This window comes from Melopsittacus undulatus, chromosome 5, assembly GCF_012275295.1.
Source record: "Melopsittacus undulatus isolate bMelUnd1 chromosome 5, bMelUnd1.mat.Z, whole genome shotgun sequence".
NCBI lineage: Eukaryota > Metazoa > Chordata > Aves > Psittaciformes > Psittaculidae > Melopsittacus > Melopsittacus undulatus.
Window position 1 is genome coordinate 30,434,756 of NC_047531.1, and position 21,822 is coordinate 30,456,577.

A 21,822-nucleotide genomic window follows, 5' to 3' on the forward strand; every position below is an offset into this window, starting at 1 on the left:
ATACAAATTTAACCATGCTTTTGCCATAAATTATGCTTAATGATTTCACATTTCTTACACTTCAGGCAGTATTTATAATTGGAAGGTTTAAGTTTTTAATAGCAGCTTTTCTCAGTGAAAATCCTGAATTTGGTGCATTCCATAATATCAATAATTCAAAACCAGCCTTTGGTTGGTGATCTGCTGCCATGTGGATGCTTTCTGCTACATTCCGTTTCCCTTCTTCTCACTCCTTTGTATTGATTCCTGAAAAAGTTCTTAAGACCTGTGAAATCACAAGTAGTCCACATAAGTATTGCTAAACCACAGGAACTTTAATGATGTTCCCCTCTGTGACAGATGTGTTTGTATAATTAAACTGAAGCCAGGGAACAGTTTGATTTCTGCACTGACAGCGTGTGGTAGTGCTGCAGGGAGGAACTCAACTGCATCAAAGATACAGCCTTTTAATCCAATGTTCAGGGCAAGTCAACTGTCTCCACATCACTTGTCGCACTGATGGTACAGCAAGTGCTTTGTCCATTAGCTTTCGTTGGGCTTCTTGGGTGCTATAAAAGCCTTGTTGCATATAGTTTCCTGAGCAAAGCTGTCCCAAGCAATGCACAGACCTTTCTCACGTAGATGCTTGGAAGTCAATGAACAGATGGCTGATGAGCACTCCCAGAGCATTAAGTGACTCCATGGGCATCTTATCAATGTCCGTGTGACAACACTTCACTTCAGAAAAAGTTTTCCTTTCCAGAAAAGTTACTGATAAATGTACTGTGCTTTTTCTTTCTCTTACTGGGATTTCTGAGATGTCTATCAGTTGCTTATAGCGGGGCCTCAGTTCCAGGGTTGTCAAATACCCATTAACTTCAAATGGATGTGACAGTGGAGAACTTCTCTGAGAGTTTAGGCTCATGGTGTACACTGTTAGCAGGATGCAGAGAACTGTTTTTTGCCATACAGTTTGTATCTGGCTTCTCCTTCTGTATGATTACCTTTTTTGAGCTATGCTAAGTGATTGCATTAGGTTTACAGAGCTCAAAATACAATTGGGCTCACTCAGTAAGAGGCAAAATGTCCCTTAGCTAAACTCCAAAATACTGGTGGAAGAGATAATGTAGGGGTTTTGTTATTATTGTTGTTGCATACACAGAACAAATATATAGCGTTAATTAATTTATTCTTCAAATATTTTCCCCTTTTCAGGAAAACAAGCCTAAACAATGAGAACAAATAAATTCAATTAATTTATATACTGTATTAAAGAAAATCTAAAAGGAAACAACTATTTTAAATAGATAGAAATAATACTTATAAAAGCAAGTAGGTGATAAAAAGTTTGAATTGGTCATGTTGTATTTAAAATATCAGATGATACATAGGGATTGGAAATTAGTAGTGCCATTTCTAATAAAGTCAATGATTACCATGTAGTATTTTTTCAAAGGTCTGCCTTTGTCAAACAGCTTTAAGTATTGAGCTCTTATTCCAGCAACAATAGAAAGTTGATTTACCTTGAGATAAAGAGTAGGTGTAGAAGACTGGGAGCTCTAGTTCTTCAAGTATAGTTAGCTACTGTTGTCAGCTGTCCTTCAGAGTGATGGTGCCATGCTTTGGAGTATCCATTTGGTCTTTGGTTGGGATGGCACACGATGCAATGGCTCACAAATCAACACATGCCACATCAGAGTGAGATTAATGAGCCATCATGTTTGATCAGGCCCATGGCAATATATACGGTTAGACTCAGAGTCAGTTCTCTTACAGTAGGATACACATTGACAGCTTGGCAAGTAACTGATGTAGCACTGTGCTGCACTGAGATGAAGGCTGGTTATAGAACTTAATCTGGCTACTGCCATAAAGACAATTAAAATTTTTCCATAAAAACATTACCCACAAAGGAGAATTTCCATCCTTTATTGGATGTGGAAGGAAACATAGGGACAAAGGATGAGAAACAGGCTGAGGTACTTAATGCCTCATTTGCCTAGTCTTTAACAGTAATTCCAGTTGTTCTTGGGGTACCCAGCCTCCTGAGCTGGAAGACAAGGAGAGGGAGCAGAATGAAGCCCCTGTAATCCAAGGGAAAATAGTCAATGTCCTGATACACCACTTAGACACACACAAGTCTATGGGGCCATATGAGATCCATGCATGGGTACTAAGGGAGCTCGTAGAAGTACTCACTGAGCTACTTTCAACCATTCATCAGGGAGGTCCCAGCTGACTGGAAGTTAGCAAATGTGGCACTCATCTGCAAGAAGGGCATCTGAACAGCTACAGGCCTGTCAGTCTGACCTCAGTGCTGGTGAAGGTTATGGAGCAGATCATCTCAAGTGCTATCACACAGCCCATAAAGGACAATCAGGTGATCAGGCCCAGTCAGCATGGCTTTATGAAAGACAGGTCCTGCTTGATTAACCTAATCTCCTCTTATGACAACATGACCTGCTTAGTGGATGAAAGAAAGGCTGTGGATGTTGTTTACCTAGAATGTAGTAAAGCCTTGGACACCATTTCCCAGAGCATTATCCTGGAGAAACTGGCTGCTCATGTCTTGGATGGGTGCACTCTTCACTGGGTTTAAACCTGTCTGGATGGCCAGGCCCAAAGAGTGGTGACAAATGGAGTTCAATTCAGCTGGTGGCTGGTCACAAGTGGTGTTCCCCAGGCTCAGTACTGGGATCAGTTCTGTTTATAATCTTTATCAATGATCTGGATGAGGGCATCAAGTGCACCCTCAGTAAGTCTGCAGACATCACCAAACTGGGTGGGAGTGTTGATCTGCTTGAGAGTAGGAAGGGTCAGTGGGCTGTGGACAATGGTATGAGCTTCAACAAGGTGTAGTGCTGGGTCCTGCACTTGGGCCACAACAACCCCAGGCGACGCTACAGGCTTGGGGAAGAGTGGCTGTAAAGTTGCTTCTAAGAAAAGGTCCTGGAGGTGCTGGTCATCAGCCAGATGAACACAAGGTAGCTTGTGCCCAGGGGGCTGAGAAGGCCAACAGCATCCTGGCCTGTATCAGCACCAGTGTGACCAGCAGGGCCAGGGCAGTGATCATCCCCCTGTACTGGGCACTGGTGAGGCTGCACCTGAATCCTGTGTTCAGTTCTGGGCCCCTCACTACAAATAAGATATTAAGGTGCTGGAAGAGGTCCAGAGAAGGGCAACAAAGCTGATGAAGGGTCTGCAGCACAAGTGCGATGAGAGGGAACTGGGGAACTGGAGGAGGCTCAGGGGGGAACTTAATGCTCTCTACAACTGCCTGACAGGAGGCTGTAGTGAGGTGGGGGTTGGTCTCTTCTCCCAAGTAACAAGACAAGAGGAAATGGCCTCCAGTTGCACCAGGGGAGGTTTAGTTTGAATATTAGCAAAAGTTTCTTCACCGCAAGGGTTGTCAAGCACCGGGAAGTGCTGCCCAGGGAAGTGATGGAGTCACCAACCTGGAGGTGTTTAAAAGACATGTTGTTGTGGCACTTAGGGACATGGTTTAGTGGTGGGCTTGGCAGTGCTGGCTTAACAGTTGGACTTTTGATCTTAAAGGTATTTTCCAACATAAATGACTCTAAGATTCTAAGTCTATAGAATTGATACAAAAGCTTAATTGACTATGAGATCAGGTACTAAATCAGTATTCAGCTTTTTATACAACGCAGCATTTTTTGTTCAGTTCATGAAGTTTCACTGAACTAGGAATGTTTTTTCAATAATCAGATCTTCACAAATAATGAGAAAAAGGATAACTATTCAAAGTCATGAATGACAGAAGTACCTGATGTTCAAGCTGAGAGTCTCACTGGTCACCTCTGTCTATAAGAATTTCCTCTAAAAACAGACTAAAGAATCTCAAGGTACCATTAAGTTTTCACTTTCATGAATAGTAAAGAGTTAGCAAGCATTCAGCCATCAGAAAAGGTCAGAAGCTAGCATAGTAATGAGTTCATTTACATTCTAATGGACATACAGCTATTTATTTTGCTTGGCTGCTACAGCTCTGTGAATTGCTTATCACTCAGAGATTTAAAATAATTTATGAAACTAGTAAAATCCCAACAAACTAAATACCATCTCCTTCTGATTAATCTGGATGTGAAGCAGAGAAATTCTGGATCATAGATAAATTAGTGCAGAGGTAAATGCAACATTGTCAGTGACAGATTTTGATGCTTAAACGTACTAGAGTTGGGAAAAATAATACAAATCTCTGCAAGAATTTCTGGAAATAAGAAATAGATTTTTGGAACAAGTAGCTTTAAATGTGGTCAACAAGAGTAAATTATGTTCCACAGACAAAGTTTGATACTAAACAAGTATAAAATGTCTCACTGGGTGACACTTTTATATGAACTTTCTTCTCTTTTCTGGCACCTATTACCAGAACAGTGATACCCTGCTGCAGATTTATTTCCTTGTTGATAGCAAACCCTATTACCTGAAGGACAGCTACGACTCAGAACAGAGAAAATGCTGCTGTAGTACAACTCAGAACAGATTCTACGGGGGCAACTTGACTGGAGTTAAAAAAGATATGGAATGGAGAAAGACCCTCATCTCTTGCCTTTTATTTCAGAAGTTAGTAGTAAAAGTTCAAATCCTTAGGTCCATATCCTGGTTTATGATTTGCAACTGCAAGTAGTACTGGATGAACTGAGGTCTATAATATGTATTTTAAATAAACATTAACCCAATTAGCAAAAGCCTTCATGCTCAGGAACAAACATATAATAAGTGGAGAAAGAGATCTGTTTGCTCACAGATTGTGAACTCTACCAACACCTGGAAAAGGTCAAGGTTATTTTTTCCATACAGACAGAAAAAGAGCCTTTTGCTTGGCAGAAGGAGATTTTCCCTGAAGAATCTCCGTTTTTGTTCATGTATGTTGCCCAATGGCTGCTGCTAAAATCATTATCGCTAGTTTACGTGTTCAGAGTAGGGGTTACAATCTATACTATAACTGCTCTAATACAGCAAGAGCTAGTAATGCAAGTCATGTACCATCTTGGGTAAACATATTGTTGCACGCAACTCCCCCTGAGCAGAGCAGGCACAGCAAGAGGAAAAGACTGGTATATGTCACACACACACCAAATCAGCAACATAATTTAGAACACAAATTGAGTCTTCAAAGTCCTGACAGCTCATAACTGTTGCTTCTAGAAGGGTCTGCAAGTGTTGCCATTCCCATAAAGACTTTATGCTTGCTAAGTACATGTCTGACAACTCAGCCTGGCTTTACTGAAAGCTAATTTAAGCTTCAAAACTAACTTTTAAGGAATACTGCATCATATTTTCAGTACTCTCGCAGCCAGGAAGTCTGACTAGTTAAGCCAGTGTTTAGAATCTGTTCTCATATAAGCTTTTATACTTTCTAAGCACATTAGAGAAATCTCAGTTTACATGATGGCACGTCACTTTGATGAAGACCAAGGCATGTTCCCAGTATTTTTTGTTAAACTGTAGATGAACCATAAGTTGTTTGTACACAGTGTCCTAAAGTCCTTTTCGTGAAAACGCATTTACAAGTTTCCCACAAGTGTGGGGGAAAATACGCAATAATAAATCCATTCCTTTACCTATATGTAAGCTTTGTATTAAGCCATAGATGAAAGGGGTCACCGGATATTTATAGATATAGACATATTGATATCTATGCTGCCAGTTTTTCCTCTTCTAAATTCCTTCATTTCATTCATGTTGTCTCTCAGCTACCTGCTTCCTTAGATGACTACTCCTAAAGTCTAACAGACTTCTCCTTTTTGTTCCTAGGATTTCATTCTCTGTGCCCTGATCTTGATTTGAAAACTAGCTAATCTTATCCCTGGAATACTGACCAAAAAGATCTTTAATAAAAGAATAAAACCCAATATATGTCCTTGATGTCCATGACTGTTTCTGAATAGGAGACCTTGCAATGCAATACTCCACCCTAATGAGAGACAGAAAAACAGCACATTGGAAGTAGGGGTGAACCATGCAACTGAGGCAGAAAGCTGAGAACTGAGTCTAAAAAGATTTTAGTCGGAAAACTGACTGCACTCTCTTGTTTATACTGAATATTTTTCCAGATATCAACTCAGCTGCATCACAATCTAGTGTTTTTTGGGTTGGGATATATATCCTCATGGTGTTACCAGCTGTGACAAAGGACCTATAGGTAGAAAATGAGGTAACATACAAGGTAGAAAACCCAATGGCAGATATAACACAGAATCTGTGGGAGACTTTAGAGCTCTAGTTGTCATTCCAGCCAATCTTGAATGTCCCACTATGCCACCCCAGTGAAGATTTCTTGATACACAATGCATCTCACATGGTCCTGGATGTCTGTTAGTGAGCTCTGAGTTTCACTCCTCCTGATTTCTTTTGAGGCTTGGGAGCACTGGACAGAAGTCCATCATAAATCAACAAGTTATATTTAATAATATACATACAGAGACTGGAGAACCCACCAGTTTCAGCTGCCTACCTTTCTGTCATTATTAAATTACATTGTAGTAACTTCAGAATTTTGTGTTTAATACGCATTAAGCTGTCAGCATGGTTGTGAATTTTAATGATTTGCCTTTGAAATCTCTTCTGTTACAATGGGAAATGTCAGGAGCTCAGGTGTGTTAACAATAATTGGTTCATTTTCATACCACATGGCAGAATTATAAACACTCAAAGGCAACATCACAAAAAGGTAATCATGCCACTTGGCCAAGGTGGTGGAAGCTGGAATAAGCAACAGCATGCTTATTTCATTCTTTGGATCCAAATGCTATTCAAAGTAATAATTTCTTTCCAATTTCCTTCACACCAGCTTAACAGACCAGTTTATTCCTGGTTACAGGGATTCAAGAAGAAGAGAAAGACTGACAAACAGTGGGAGACTGTTTGGACTAACAGAACTAACAGAAGAAACAAAACTTACCACAAGATTCAAGTTTCACATGGTTGAGTCTTAGCTGTGAAAGTATATCCTTTAGTGCAGGAAACACAATATTTGGCAAGGGATGTTAGTAGAAGGCTCATGTCCATGGAGTAATAAAATTGTGAACAATGAATTGCTAAACCTGCATTTCTCTGCTTGAACCATTAGGTAAACTTCCTTTGCTTTGCACTGCTGAAGATTTGACATGTACCCAGTAGAGATAAACCTCTTTGATTTCATGCTCCCCATCAGGAGGTCATTCTCATATTCAACTTACTTATTAAGAAGAACAAAGTTGAATTAGTAAAAGCTTTTCAGTGATCTAAATGGTAATGGTCAAAATGACATGAAGTTCAGAAGATTTAGTATGAGACCATAGGAGCCTGAAAGAAAAAAATGAGAGAAACAATGATTGATGGGAATGATACTAATTCAGTACAGAACACTAAAGAGTACAAAGCATGATAAATTGATGAAAGATGACCTGGCTTGCAAAAAAAGGTTGAGAAATATCACATTTTTCTGACTTCCTGAATGCTTGCAGATGAGCAATTAACATAAAGAAGGGCTGTGTCCTTAAGTCCAGTTGAGAGAGTAACAGTATTGATATAAATTTTATGATATTTAAATTGTGTGCTGGTCACACATAGTCCTGCGCAGTACTTAAAAAAAGTTAATGAACAGAACAGTAAAAAATGATGCTGATCAGGGATCTTGACAAGATAGTTGGGAAGTGATAAGTATTAAATGAATCTATTACAAAGAAAAGCAAGAGAAACTGTGAATAGGTAATTCTTTTCCCCTGTGACAGTGCTCTCTTTCTCAGAGGAACATAAATTGATTTTAGACTGTTGAGATTTTGGCGACATGTCTAACATAATGGAAATAACCCCTTAATATTGAGAAAATAGGAACAGTACCTAAACATGACAAGTTAAATGGAGAAGATTATGGTGCTGACAACCATGAAGCACCTTGCTGACCCCATAGCTAGTCTAAGCTTTAATATTTCTATTTTTTAGGAAGACTTGTTAAGGTACCTAGCATGTATGCCCCTGTTTTTTTTTTTTAAATTTAGACTTTATTGCATAGGAAAGCAAACTTGGATGTAGCCTTTGAAACCGTAAAACATTTTCTTCTTTCTCAGTATGCCCATATACTTCAGTATGACCCTATGATCACAGAACAAAACCTATGAATTTATGCTAGAAGACCATAGCTGGCCGAAGGAATCTGTATGAACAATACAATTAATCAGTGATTGTCATGAAATTGGATGTGATTTATACTTTTTCCTTGGGGTTCCCTGAGAATACATAAATAAAAAGGCGCCAAAGCATCTGTATGCTCTTTACATAGTCACCATGCAGTTTTCTGGTGCATTTCTCAATCAGCTAGGATGGGAAATAGTTTGTAGGGGGACATGACCATTGTTTTGCTTTGTTTTCTTTTCTTTGTTTTTGACTCTTATGAGCTAATTTTAAAAATATTTCATGTCATGGAGATCAACAAGAAATGATCTGTTTCAGAGGGAAGGAAAAGATTGATTCAAATTAGAGTTTGCTAGTGCTTTTCTGATACAGGGAGTTTTCATTGGTGGATGATGATTCACTAAGGCCATTTTTGTTAAAAGCAGCTGTATTTCCAGAATTTATTGAGCATCTCTTTGGTAAAAAATAAATCAGAGCTCTGACAAAATTTCTTGTTAAGTTCTAGATAAAATACCTGCTGACCATCTCATATTTAGCAGCACCACACAATACTTAGCAAGCACTTCCTGATAACCTGGAGCCCAAAATAATTTATCTTATTGTAAGCAGGCCTTTGTTTCTTATAGCATAAGTAAGTTTTTGATCTACCAGGCAATTGACAGTTACTGTTAATAAGAACTAAAAAAAAAAGTGTGCAAGTAGCTACCACATATTAATGAATAAAAGTGGGTACCTCTGTGCACAAACACAAGTAATGAATTTTACCCCTTTTTTTTCTAGTATGAATGGGTTAGAAAGGCAACTGAATTACGACTTCTACATCAGCGTTCTGCAATAGATGCATTTTGATTTAACGAAACAATATGTACCTTATAACACTGCACTTCTTTATCTTTCAGACAATAGAAGGGAACAAAGAACTACCTCAAAATGTGTACAATTAATACTCACTGTTTAGAAACTATGTTTGACCCTCCACCTCCAAAATTTCAGAGGCACTGATTTTCTTTCCTAAAATTGTTGGGCTTATTTGCAACATTATTTCCAATACATAAAATGAATATTTTCTTATTATATTGCATTCCAAACCACTATTATTTATTTATATTAGTCTTTGAGATCTGTGTATATTTTCAAATATAACCTTCATAAATATAAATAGGAAATGGGAATGTGGTAGCAGTATATTTCTATTTGGGGCTCTTTTTCTGACTTACAATGATCCATATTATCTTTGTGTGTTTTTTTCACCCCAAATTGTAAAACTGCTGTTATAGGACCTTCCCCTTTTGTAAAAATCTCTGAAATCCCTAGAATTTCTGTGTAATTTTGTTTCTTCATTACCAACCCATATTTAAATAGACACATATGTCAGAGTTACAGCTCTGGAGAAGCACCATCAGTCCTTAGTTCCAAGTGTCCAAGCCTTTGATCTCCAATGTGTAGAATATGCCAACATATTAGTGAAAAAAATACTTTTTATTTTGTAGCAACGTAGCTGACTTTGGTTTGGTGTTTTATTCCCATCTGATATGGAATCCCAGGTTAGCCAGAGATTTAAACTAGATCTGCCTAGACTCCTTATAGACAACTCCAAAGACCTATTTATATATAAGCCTAGGGTATATATACATGAATGTATACCCCAGGCTTTATTATAATATACCAAAAAAATGCACATATTTTCAAACATAGAAAAGGTAAAATTATTAGCTGGAGAATACAAATGCAAGAGGGTTTCTGCACAGCTTGCTCTCCTCACTATATCCTACCTTATAGATCTTTGTTTCCAGTAAAATCACCGACTTCTTGAGTTACAACCCCTGTATACCCCCTGCCAGTCCCCAGATTTTCACCCCATTCCCTCTGAGGCCCATGTGTCTGCCCTACATGGTCTTCTCATCAGGTTTTTAAATTAGGCTGCAGATCTCCAGCTCTCTGACCTATGTCCTCCCAGATCCCACAGCCATTGGAAACATCTCTTTGCTGCAGGAGGACCTGCCTGATCCAGGTATTTCTCAGAGGAAGGAGGATAGCATACATACTTGGAAGAAGCCAAAGAGTTCCTCTCCATCAGATTGCTATTATCAACTTGACACAGAAGATGGTTGTAACTGTTATAAGTAAACAGATTTTCATGTTAACCATAAATGTTTTTCAAGCACTTTTATAGCTGGTACCCAGAGTGCTGTAGGTCAGGGACTTCGTTTTCTCTCTGCTGAAATAAGGGATGATCCTACAGCATAACTTCTTAGAGAACTCTATGTGACCCAAAACATTTTTTTGGGGTCCCTAATTCTTTACTATCTGGCTTCTACCCTTTCAGACCACCTTTCCCAAGCCAGGTCTTTTCCTTCCATTTCTACAAGCTTTTAATGAATGACTGCTTGAATGATTCCACATAGGAAATAAATTCTGAAATTATATGCTTATTTGTCTGTACAGGAAATAAGACATATAGAGGCTGGGTATTAAGGAAACATCTTTACACATGGATAATAAGCCATTACTTCTGCTAATGAAGAACTGTATGGAAAATCCGAGAGAAATCCTGCATTTTCAGGTTGTTACTAATAATGCTACAAACTTCAAATATAAGACTCCTGCAAGAAGCTTGATCTTTGCATAGTATATGGAAGTAATACCTTTGAAGCAATTGTGGGAAATGGAAGAAAAGATGGAAGAACAAATGAAATTAACAAGCAGTGAAAAACGATCTGGAACAGGGTCTCATTGACTTTGTCAACATTCATAATAAATGCAATAAAATAGTTTACCAATGCCATCTTTCTGAGAAAACAGATAAAAAGTTTTATTTTAAGAACTTGTTCTAAATTTGCCTTTTTCACTGTGATGTTATGCTCAGCTGATTATTAATAATAATTCAAAAGTACTTTGGCAAGTTTGGGCTGTATTTTTTGCTCTGGTTCAGGAACTAATTAAAACTGCATAAAAATGCTTCCTGCTTGCTGATGCTTAATTTACTAAGTATTCCACATTCCACTCTTTATCAGTAATGTGTCACCTGTCAAATTATATGGACCAATCTCTCTCTCACATGCAAACTTTACCAGTATTGACTTTATGTTTTCTATAAGACCTTCATAAAAAGTGTAATATAGACAAAAGCCAAGAACTTATCCCAGAGGAAGCTCAGTAAAAATAAATTCTCTCACTGATTTCCTACTTATAATTATGTTAAAAGATCAATTAGTTAACTGATTTTTCAATTCAATGCAAGCCATACTAATTACACTTGTTTCCATTTTTAAATAAGGAGTGGGGATGTTTCATGTAAAGTCTTCCATAAGTCTGTTATATACAAACAATGAAATTTATAATCAAACACGTAATATTAATAAAAATGCTAAAATATGTTTAATCTGAAATAATCTATTTTCTGCAAGCACACATTTATAAATTCATTTTTATAAAGGAACCCAGATTACTTTCTAAGGTGGAATAAATGGGATTCTGGTTTGGCTATAGTGCTGAGACAGATTCAAACCTTTGTGATAATACAGTGCTTTGTTTGGGTTTTTTAAATAACTTCAGTTGTTCTATATTTGCTTCTAGTGTGTGGGCAGGACTCATCTCACTGACCCTTATCTGGCTGGCTGGTCAGCAAAGCTAAGGTCTTCAGCCGGATTTCTCAGTCATCAGTGCAGCATGATGGGCAAACTCAGAGAACAAGGTACTTAAGCAATGACTGAATAAAATGATGTAAGTTCTCGTCTTCATGTGCCTGTTTCCCAGAACTGACTGCAGGGGTAACTATTTTGTCTGGTGTAGACTAGAAATTAAGTTTGGGTTCATCTGACCAAATGTGAATAGAAATTTAAATATGAAAATTTGGTAGGTGAATTTATAAAAACTTTTATAATCAACAGGGAAAAATAGGCTCTTTTAGAGAACAGATAATTTATTTCAGCTTTTTACTGACTGGCATCATAGAAATGTATGTTTTCCTCATCATACAGGGATCCTGACTTGCTGTCTAGTTCAGATAAGGAAGGATGCCCTACAGCTGTTTGCACAGGATTCTTGATAAAAACAGCTTAGGTAAATGTGGCTGTATGATTGCAAGGCAAGCCTGGCAAGACAGTCTGAAGCATGCAACATATAAACCAATTTCAGTTTCTTTGCCTTTAAGTACCTATGTAAAAATGTACATTCACAATTAATTATCATGATTGTCTAAAAAAGGGCCATTTTGACTGAAACTGTATATAGCTTTTTTTTTTAACACAGTGCACCCTAATGTGCTTCTACTAAGATAAAGAGCTTGATAAAATTGGTATACAATGAATAAGTTACAAGATAAACTTGCTTAAGTAAGATTAATCTTAGTAGAAATACTGTAGTTGATGTTCATGTAGTGAATGTTAGCTGGATCAGACTATCTAGCTGTTCCTATTTTAGAGCCAACCCCACAGCCATTGATATCTCTTGGGAATGCTTATGACATAAATAAACACTGCATTATTTTTCGGTTATAGTGTGAGAATACTTTGCTGTGTATGTGATCTCAATGAACACATCTGGCAAGCTGAAATTAAAAAGTATGTCATCATCCTTCCTGTTTACATTGATTATAGAGAACTTTCAAAAATAAAGAACTGCATATTAGTTTTAAATAAGTATATATTTAATATTGTGTAACAAGGAGACAAGATCAAATGATTTCTCTTGCTCTCTGAGAACTATTGTGGAAGAAGGATTAAAATTGTTCAGGTTGTGATTTATTACATTCAGTCAGAGACCTTCTCTTTTAGCACCTTGGGCCCCCAAATATGAGAAAGATGCTGAGCCACAGAATAATGTGTTTAGACTGGGACAGTTGGAGCTCATCCTGTCCAACCTCCTGATCAAAGCGAAGCTAAGTTCAGACACCAGGCTGACATTCAAGAACAACAGCTTTTCTGACTTGCTCAAATGAAGTAAAATGGAGCCAGAATGACAAGCAATAAACTGTGTACAGACTGAGGAAAGACCTGGGTAAAACATGGGAAAAGCTATTGAAGAAGGGTAGAGATTGGATGGAGATGACAGTCTTTGGCTCTACCACGCACATTGCTTGCTTCTCACTGGCCACAGATCAAAGGCGTGTGGGCTTTTAATTTCTTCAAACTTCTTTTGGCACTGCTCTAGGACCTCCCATCCTTTATTTTGGTTACACACTTGAATTACTCTGCCAGAATTTTTCCATCTTCTTTTAGCAATTGCGGATACTTCGTGACAAAACTACATGTTAAATAGCGTAAGGCTTAAGACTTATACAAAAAAAAGCAGCTGGGTCTTCTGATACACTACCCCACTAGGATCATATTTACAAAATAAAAAGGAACAAGATTCTTCACTGGTCATTCCTTTTTTTTTTTTTTCTTAAGGAACAGATTAAGGTATCTTCTGCACTACCTTGGAGAAATGATAGTGTTTGTACTGCAGTAGAGAGGCACTGCTTGGCCCCAGGTGCCTTAATAATCACATTTTTTGAGAACAAGTAGTTCAAAACACAGAAATTATTGCACATAGGTGGTTAAGAAAAAGATGTTGACTCTGTACTGATAAATGTCATCAACATCATTTATCTTTTTAAAATATTAGCAAACTTTTTGCTAGGGAAAACCAACTCAGTTTAGAAATGGAAATTAATTAATAAAATTAATTTAAAGGCCATTAAAATAATTTCTCATTTAAAGTTTTTGAGCCTCTGCTTTTATTTCAGCATGTAGAGTCTAATTATCACAGGATCTGCAGTTCTTTATCTAGAATATATGAAAGGCAATAAAAAATGTTTATAAAAATATTCTAAGAAGTCCATTTAATATAATTTGTATCTGACTGAAATACATATTAAAGATAAGGTGACCCTAGGAATGTGTGCTCAGAAAGCTTGCCTTCGTTTAGCTCTTGGTGATAAAAGGTACAAAATAAATAAAAGTCAAGATTTTTCTTGATTACCAAACAGGAACACTGCACAGTACATTTCTTATACACTGAAATACTGTTCCAAGTCATGACAAATTTGGCTTTGGAAAGCAATTTATTTCTTTTTGAAACCTGTTTTGACACACTTGGGAGTCATCTTTTAGAGTTTGTGCCTGACAGTTTTGGCTTCCATGTCCTTTTTTATACTGTAATCTGAAGGTGACACAGCAAAGGTTTGTGTATCCTGGTCTTGGCTTTGATTGTGCTTGAATTATGAGTCACCCAAAGGCTTCCTGAGAAGGGCAGTGTTTTATTTAATAAATGTATGCTTTTGGTTTACAGAAAGAAGTTGAGCATTACTCATATGGGGCCAGCAGAGCCATTGGTAAAGCCTTCCTTCCCCTTTTCAGGAATGCAAAAGAACATTGTTTAAAGAATTGCACAAGGATAAATACTCCATCTAGAATACTATTTTAATTTCAAATTTTTTTACTGTATAGGCATACTGTAGGAGCCAAGAGAGTTCTGTGGCTTCTGTAAGTGGTTTAGCAAGTGCCTGAAAATCACACCTTCCCATCTCACCAGTGCTGTGTCTCATGTCTGTAGCACAATAGATAATGTACTCACTTGTTTCATAGTGTATTAGCTTACTTTATTACTAGAAAATATTGCACTATATTACAAGTCACCACATTACAAAGTCTACACAAATGTGCTTTGACAACAGACTTGGAAACCCAACAAATGTTGTTTAATAGGACATTACATTATACTGAACCAACAGAAACATTATTCAACACATTTAGACTAATTTAGACATGCCTCAGTACACAAGCACAGGTTGTAGGGTACTTCTTTGGAGTTCAGCTCTTTAGTTCTCCCTTCTTGGGCTGAGATCTCCCAGATCTCCTCTGAGGAAGGCTATATTACATATTATATTATATATACTCAGAGCCTAGACTATGGGAAATTAGATGAAAAATGAGTTTCTTCAGTTTACTGTAGCAGGCTCTCCCATGTACCATGCTTGGGAGGTACTTGGCTTCAAAAGATGTCATTTTTCACTAAGATACACAGACTGAGAAAAACTGGTTAGGTTTCTGATAATACCGCTTGCAAGAACAGAGGAGAAACTTCTCCGCCTTGACCAGATTCTACTGCAGGCAAGCCAGTGTGTCTGCTTTCTCAAACAAACTGTTCTTCAGTTAGTATTAATTCATTCACTAATATTAGTAAGACTGAAATCAGTCTGCGGTGCTGCCAGTAGAGCTTTTGGGTTCTAGCACTGACATAGGCTGCAACTACCAGACACAAACATACCACACTCCTCAACAGATACAAATAGTTCCAGCAGCTCTGCACAAATACTAGGTGCACCGCAAGCCTCTATGTAGATCTAATAATGATAATGTCTGACTGCTTACTGTATGTAGTCTCCTCCTGAGCATAAAAATTTAATGGCAAAACAGCTATTGGAGCAAAGGTAGTTATCTCTTTATGGCATGCAATGATGAGAGTCTACATCTACACACTTGTATTTCTTTTACTTAAAAGGTCTTCTAAAGGGATCTATTTCTCCAGTGCACAAACTAACTCCTCTTAACATCAAGAAATAGAAACACACATCCCTAGGAAAAGTGTCCACATAAGTTTTAAAGGAAGCACTTTTCAAATTTCATACAAACCATATGGCAGGGGGGTTGGAACTTAATGATCTTAATATCCCTTACAACCCCAATCATTCTGTGATATAAGCCTACATTAGAAAACAGTTTCACCAATAATAAAAGTACTTTTGAAACAAAATGCTTGCTAAGAGTCATTAAAAACTCTCTATGCAATATATGTAAAAAAGATTTATCTAATGCTTTGCAAAATTATCCACAAATGTACCACACCATGCACAAACATTAGTAAGAAAGAAGCAGCAAAATCGTAATGGTACCACTTTGAAATGCAATGCAATTAATACTACTTCCATTAATACAGTGTAATAGCTACTAACTATTATTGATGTCTATTTTCTCAGGAATCCATACTCATTAAGGAGGTCTATGGGTTTTTTTATCTTTTATTCAGAAATATGGAAGCAACTGCACACTGTTTCATTGCTAATCAGAGCTATACAAGAAAAGATATGAAAGTCTCATTAGTGTGTATTTTACGATAGCTGGTATACTCCTATAACTCCCTCTGTTCAAATTTGTCATTTCCTGTGATACTGAGAGGTTACCATTTCTCTTACTAACAAGGTTTAGATTGAAAGCCTTCCTAAACTAGGCTATATATGTGGAACTTATTTTTTAGTTTATCCGCTATGAAAGGTAAAATATTTGTTAAAATAGATTTTATACCAGGTGACTACAATAAATGCTTAGAAAATACTTCAATTTAATCTGAAGTATAAAACAGTCTCAATGTGTAGGACAGAAAGGATATCAGTAATTTGAAGGTTACTAAGACAGTATCACAGCTAAAAATGTGATACTCTGTAAGGTGAGAAGACATGCCTTGTAGAAATTAATCTGGAAAGCAGTGCTTTCTGGAGTTATGTTAATATAACAGCGGTATTTCTTGCATGGTAGCAGTATTTTCTAAAAGTCTTTCAGGGATCTTACTTCTGGAATTAACACAGGAAAGGAAACTGTCCCTCTCAAAAGGCTCTTATGAAACTATATTGCAAAAAATACTGATTTCTCTTGTCCTTTCTCAGGAAGGGACAAGTGGTCAAGGCTCGGCATGGGGAAGAGGGCAAACATCTAACATTAAAGTCAACAAAGTGGACAATGCAGCATGACTCACAACATTTTTGATAAATAAACATTTCTAGCATTACCAGCTATAAACAGCAACAAAAATGAGCAAAAAGATGAAACACCTGAAAAGCCAGCATGAGAAGTACATGTTTACAGAGAACTCATGCTGAAGAAACTTTATGATGCCTTATAAAAGCTCGTAATTTTGAGATGGAAAGGAGAAAGGTCAGCTACGAACCTTTGTTTTACATCAGTTTTAAAGCAGACAGACCCAGGAGAAACAGAGAACTTCATAGAGAGATGGCAAGGAAAAATGGTGCAATAAGTCAGAAAGAGAAAAATGAAAAAGGATGTTTTAGCTGCATGTTGGACAGAATAAGTTTATATCATTGACTTCTAGGTATCAATGGTTCACACGGTTCACTTCAAAATGGGTCAGTGGTTCACTCCTAGGTTCACATGCACATTCTCTTTGTGGGATCAAATATCTCTTAAACTCACAAACAAAAAATACATGTGCCATTTAAGAAGACAGCAGGGCTAAAAATGCATATGTTGCCAAACGGATCTAAGTGCTTCTCAATATTAGAATACTCTTAAGAAATGGGCGAAAAGGGGTCAGGGCCAAATGTACAGTTGAAATAACTGTCTAGAGAGGAGAAAGTACAGCAGGAAGCAGAAGAGCTACCAGACCTTGTTATCTCCCAATATCTTTTGTCAGAGACAACATAAAGAAGCATACTTTTATGAAAAAAGTAAGCATGAACAGACAGCTATTAATTCAGACTACTCATAAGAAGCAATTAAACCAAGAATGGGTTCCTTTAGGAAGCAACTGGAAGGAAAGAATTCACCAGTGACTCAGGGATGTAAAATAGTAGAGACAGTAGGATGACAGAAAAACTCTGTAGGTTACAAATAAAAACCTACACCATTCTCTTACCAACTTAATTTCTTTAACCCCTTAGTGCTGTTGACTAGAAAGTCCTGAACTGGGGATGAGCAAGCCATGAGACACTGGGTCTCCAGTTTGCATCAGGTACTCTCCACTTTGAATGAAAACCTGCAGAGGCAGAATTAAAGCTCTGGAGATGTCATTGGTGGGCTGAGGTCATGGAATCAGAACTGTCCAGGCCAGACTAGTGTTAGCAGAGTGATTGTGCTCCCTGCAGCTTTATCTTGTGCAGCTTTCTCAAGGGAGAGTACAACTAGGAGAAAAAGAAGTATGAGCTTTCCTGACCAGAGGAATTGAAAGACATCTTATAGCAAGCTTGGACATAAAAAAAATGTCCATGGTAGAAAGATAAAACTGAGATTAATCTGTGGCTAGGGCACTGAGGATGCAGTATTCCTTAAATTGAAGCCTGCTCATTGTGAAGGGCTAGGTCTATTCAGTAGAAAATGCAAAGATGTTTTTTTGTGAAATTTCTGGCCATTTTGGAAATTGATGATGTTTAAAGTGATGCACCGGTCTCTGGTAGCAGCCTTCAGGAATCAGAAACTTCTACTGGGGTTTACACAAAAAAAATGAGAAAAATACTTGGCCTTCCTTTTGTGCTCACCGTTTACATCTACAAAGTTAAATTCTCCTCATCTTGATTGTTTATGAACTGTGTGTGGCCCATGCTCTCTGCCGTATTGTGTCAGGGTGAAACTAGCTGCTGGCTTATTCCAGTCCCATGACAGGAGTGGGCTAAGAATTAACCAGTATGGACAGTGTGTCAGTTCTCTGGCTCCATGTTGTACTAACAGTCTCACTTTCGCAAAGCCTGGATTTTATCATTATAAAACAGCTGTCTGATATAGGAACATTGTCAGGCTTCCACTTTTTGCATTTAGTTTTAATGTTGCAGTCACAGCACTTGTTTAGGAGTTGCCATAGCTCCATGAATCAGTCCTGGGTTGTCTTCAGATTTCCTTAACACCAGTATTTCAGACACAGTCTTGACAGATCTGCATTTGAATGCGTCAGTTCTTTTTTAGACAGGAACACTTCTGGGGCTGGACTGCTGTCTATAGGCTCAAGTATTTCAAAGGTACTTTTGAAAAGAGATGGCATATGTCAGGTGCTTGGTTAGCTCATTTAGTAGAACATGCCAAAACCAATTTTTGATGTTCTAATAGTGAATATTTTGCTCTACATAAATTTAGTATGTACTAATTCAACCACTTAGTGCTGTTTTTCAGTAGTTCTGGACTAAAGCAGAATTTTTCCTCTATCCACATTAGAAAAGACTGATTTTTCAGAGCTCTTCAACACTATTTCAGCAGCCTATACTCAATGCAGGCTGCTGCAGAAGGTGAGGATGAAGTGTGAAGGCTGAGGCAAAGCTGGAAAGGGGTAAATCTATTCAAGTAACAAACACTTTAGTACTTTTTTAAATAATTAATTTTTCCTTTTTTTTTAAGGCAACACTTTTCCACCATCTTTTTGATATTTTTTTTTTCAGTATGAACACTTCTGTCAGCTTATAGTAAATGGAAACCATATGTCTGGTCAGCAAAAACAGGTGCAAAGAAACCAAACTAAGTAGCACATCTTTGTTTAGCAAAGAACCTGAATAATAAACACAAAGACTGTAAGATCTTTAGCCATACAGTGTCATAGCTGTCATCTAAACAACTGTTGCTTAATATTTTCTTAGATATAAAATGATGTTATTTCCATGATTATTACTTTCTTTTTTAACAAGCAGGTACATTACTATATCTGCTTTAGAAACTTTAAAATTACTTGCTCCAGCTGGATTGTACCCCATGACAAATCTCTGGTGTTGCTTCACCGTTTTCTTCAGTCGCCTCTTTAAATTTGAGCACTGCCATTCCCTCCATTTTTTCCTTCTCCAGCAGACTCTGGCTGTTGACCTCCTAAGCTTGATGGACAATGGCTTTTTAAATGCTGTAACATGCATTCTGCATGCACATGAGAGAGTGTTTTTTCCCGTATAGGATTTTTTTTCCCTATAGTTAGAATATATCTCAGCCAATGTTGGTCTGTTTCCTGTTTGCAGTGTAAGTAAGATTGCTGGATGAGAGAGAAACTAAGTCACTTACAGCAGTGGATTTGACACAGTGAAATACGCAGTTAGGACATATTCACATCTGAAACAGAATACATTACAAGGCAACATAAAACCTTATGCAAAACACAGCCTTCCTCTTCCACAGGCAGGAATGCTACTTTGGTCTTATCTTAAAAAATGAGACATTAAAGACTGGAGGCACAGCGTAATGACGGAAAAGGAAGGTATTATTCAAGTGTCATTACACATTAGAGATAATAAAATAACAACTGGATCCGTCAGTAATGAGAAATCATGCCTTGCTTCAATGGTGTCACAGACTAAATATTTTAGAATCATAGCAGCTTTCTCCAAGTACTAGAATTTTGTTTTGTATTCACATTATCTCACATGACCAATCTTATCATCTGTTTCTTATTCATAACACGTGGGACAGACACATGCATCTGAATCCATCCTACTCAATTCCCTTTATAGTCAGTCAAGCAGAATATATACTTCTAGGGTACACCTGGCTTATTTGAAACATTCACACAGGAATGACATGAAATGCACACTAGAAAGGTCCATTTCTGCCCAGGAGCTATAAAAGGAGACATGACAATTAGCTATACAGATAGATATTAACTGCATTATTGATGCATATTTGGTCACATGGGTTCCCATTTCCTGTGAATTTATGGGAAAAAAAATAAAATACCCACGTTGTCCCCTTAAAACAGTTCTCATATTTCTCTCAAGCTGTGATTTAGCTGTCTCACGTAGACTGCATTTGTTTCACTTCTTTTGAATAAGTCAAACGAATACACATTTTGTTAAATTTCAGAGTCTAACAACCTTGCATTAAGGTATATCCTTATTTCTGACACACAGAGATTTCTCTCAGTAAACTTTACTTTGCTCTGTAACACAACATTGAATTTAGTCACTCTGTAGTACTTCCAAACAGCTGCTCCAGTCTCAGCCATTGTTTTACCTTGAAAAATACACGCTGTCTTTCTCTTCTCGGCATTCTCTAAAGCAACAAATCATTCCCTGCCCCAGCTACAGAGGGTTAAGAGGAATATGTTATCACATTTGGACCTAGGGTAGCTATCTGTACCTCTGCTCTGACAGAAGACAAGATGGTGTAAATTTACACTGCTTTTATTGAGGGTTGAGCTCAGTCCAGTATCTCCTGCCTGCCACAGTGATATGTAGAAAATAACCACAGCTCAGTAAATGCACCAATACTTGTTAAACTATCATGTTGATCAACTTGTTTCAATCATGAATCAGTGCTCTAGGAAGAAATTCTCTTGAGAGAGGGGAATTATCCTCATGGGCTTGAGTATGTCGCTGCTTCAGGGTTCTTTTTTTGCTACTGTCCTGCACTGATTGCTGAAATATCTATTTTGCTGTCTATTATTACACAGGCTTGTTCAGCATACTGGATTTCACACTCCACTTATCTCTGAAGATTGGTGTTCTGAATTGTTTTCCTCTAGAGGGGGATTCACTTGCACTTTTCAAAATAAAATCCCATCTTTCAGGGTTACATTAACCCTTCTAATTCCCTTCATACTCTTCTTTTGCTATACAATTTGTCAGCATCTTCAGAAATAAAGAATGTCGCTTACTCTGCTGTTGCAGAATCTTGATGTATGCTAAATAAAACCAGATTTAATACTAACTAATATAACACCTCTGCAACAATTAGCTTTCTCCAAGTTAATACATGATAGTGACACCACTTATCACTCTTAATTTGGTTTAATTAGAAATAAATGTCAGATTCTGTTTCTTATAAATCATTCTTTTAAATATAGGTATGAAAAATACTTTATTGACTATGTGAATCTATGGATGCTTTAAACACCTTATGCTTATTATTTCTGCAATTTGATAACAGTTACTGTGTTTCTTCTTCTAGGGATTTGTAGGTGTTCTAATGACAAAAATTTGGCATACACAAACACTAAAGCTTCACTTCCCAATTTCTAATCTTCAGAAGTAAA

General features: G+C 37.4%; 1 protein-coding gene across 2 annotated transcripts in view; it reads right to left on the reverse strand.

The window, feature by feature from the left end:
* The window catches only part of MAGI2 (membrane associated guanylate kinase, WW and PDZ domain containing 2), a 724,927-nt gene that overhangs the window by 95,473 nt on the left and 607,632 nt on the right, over positions 1–21,822 (reverse strand). The gene's annotated exons all lie outside the window — the stretch shown is intronic.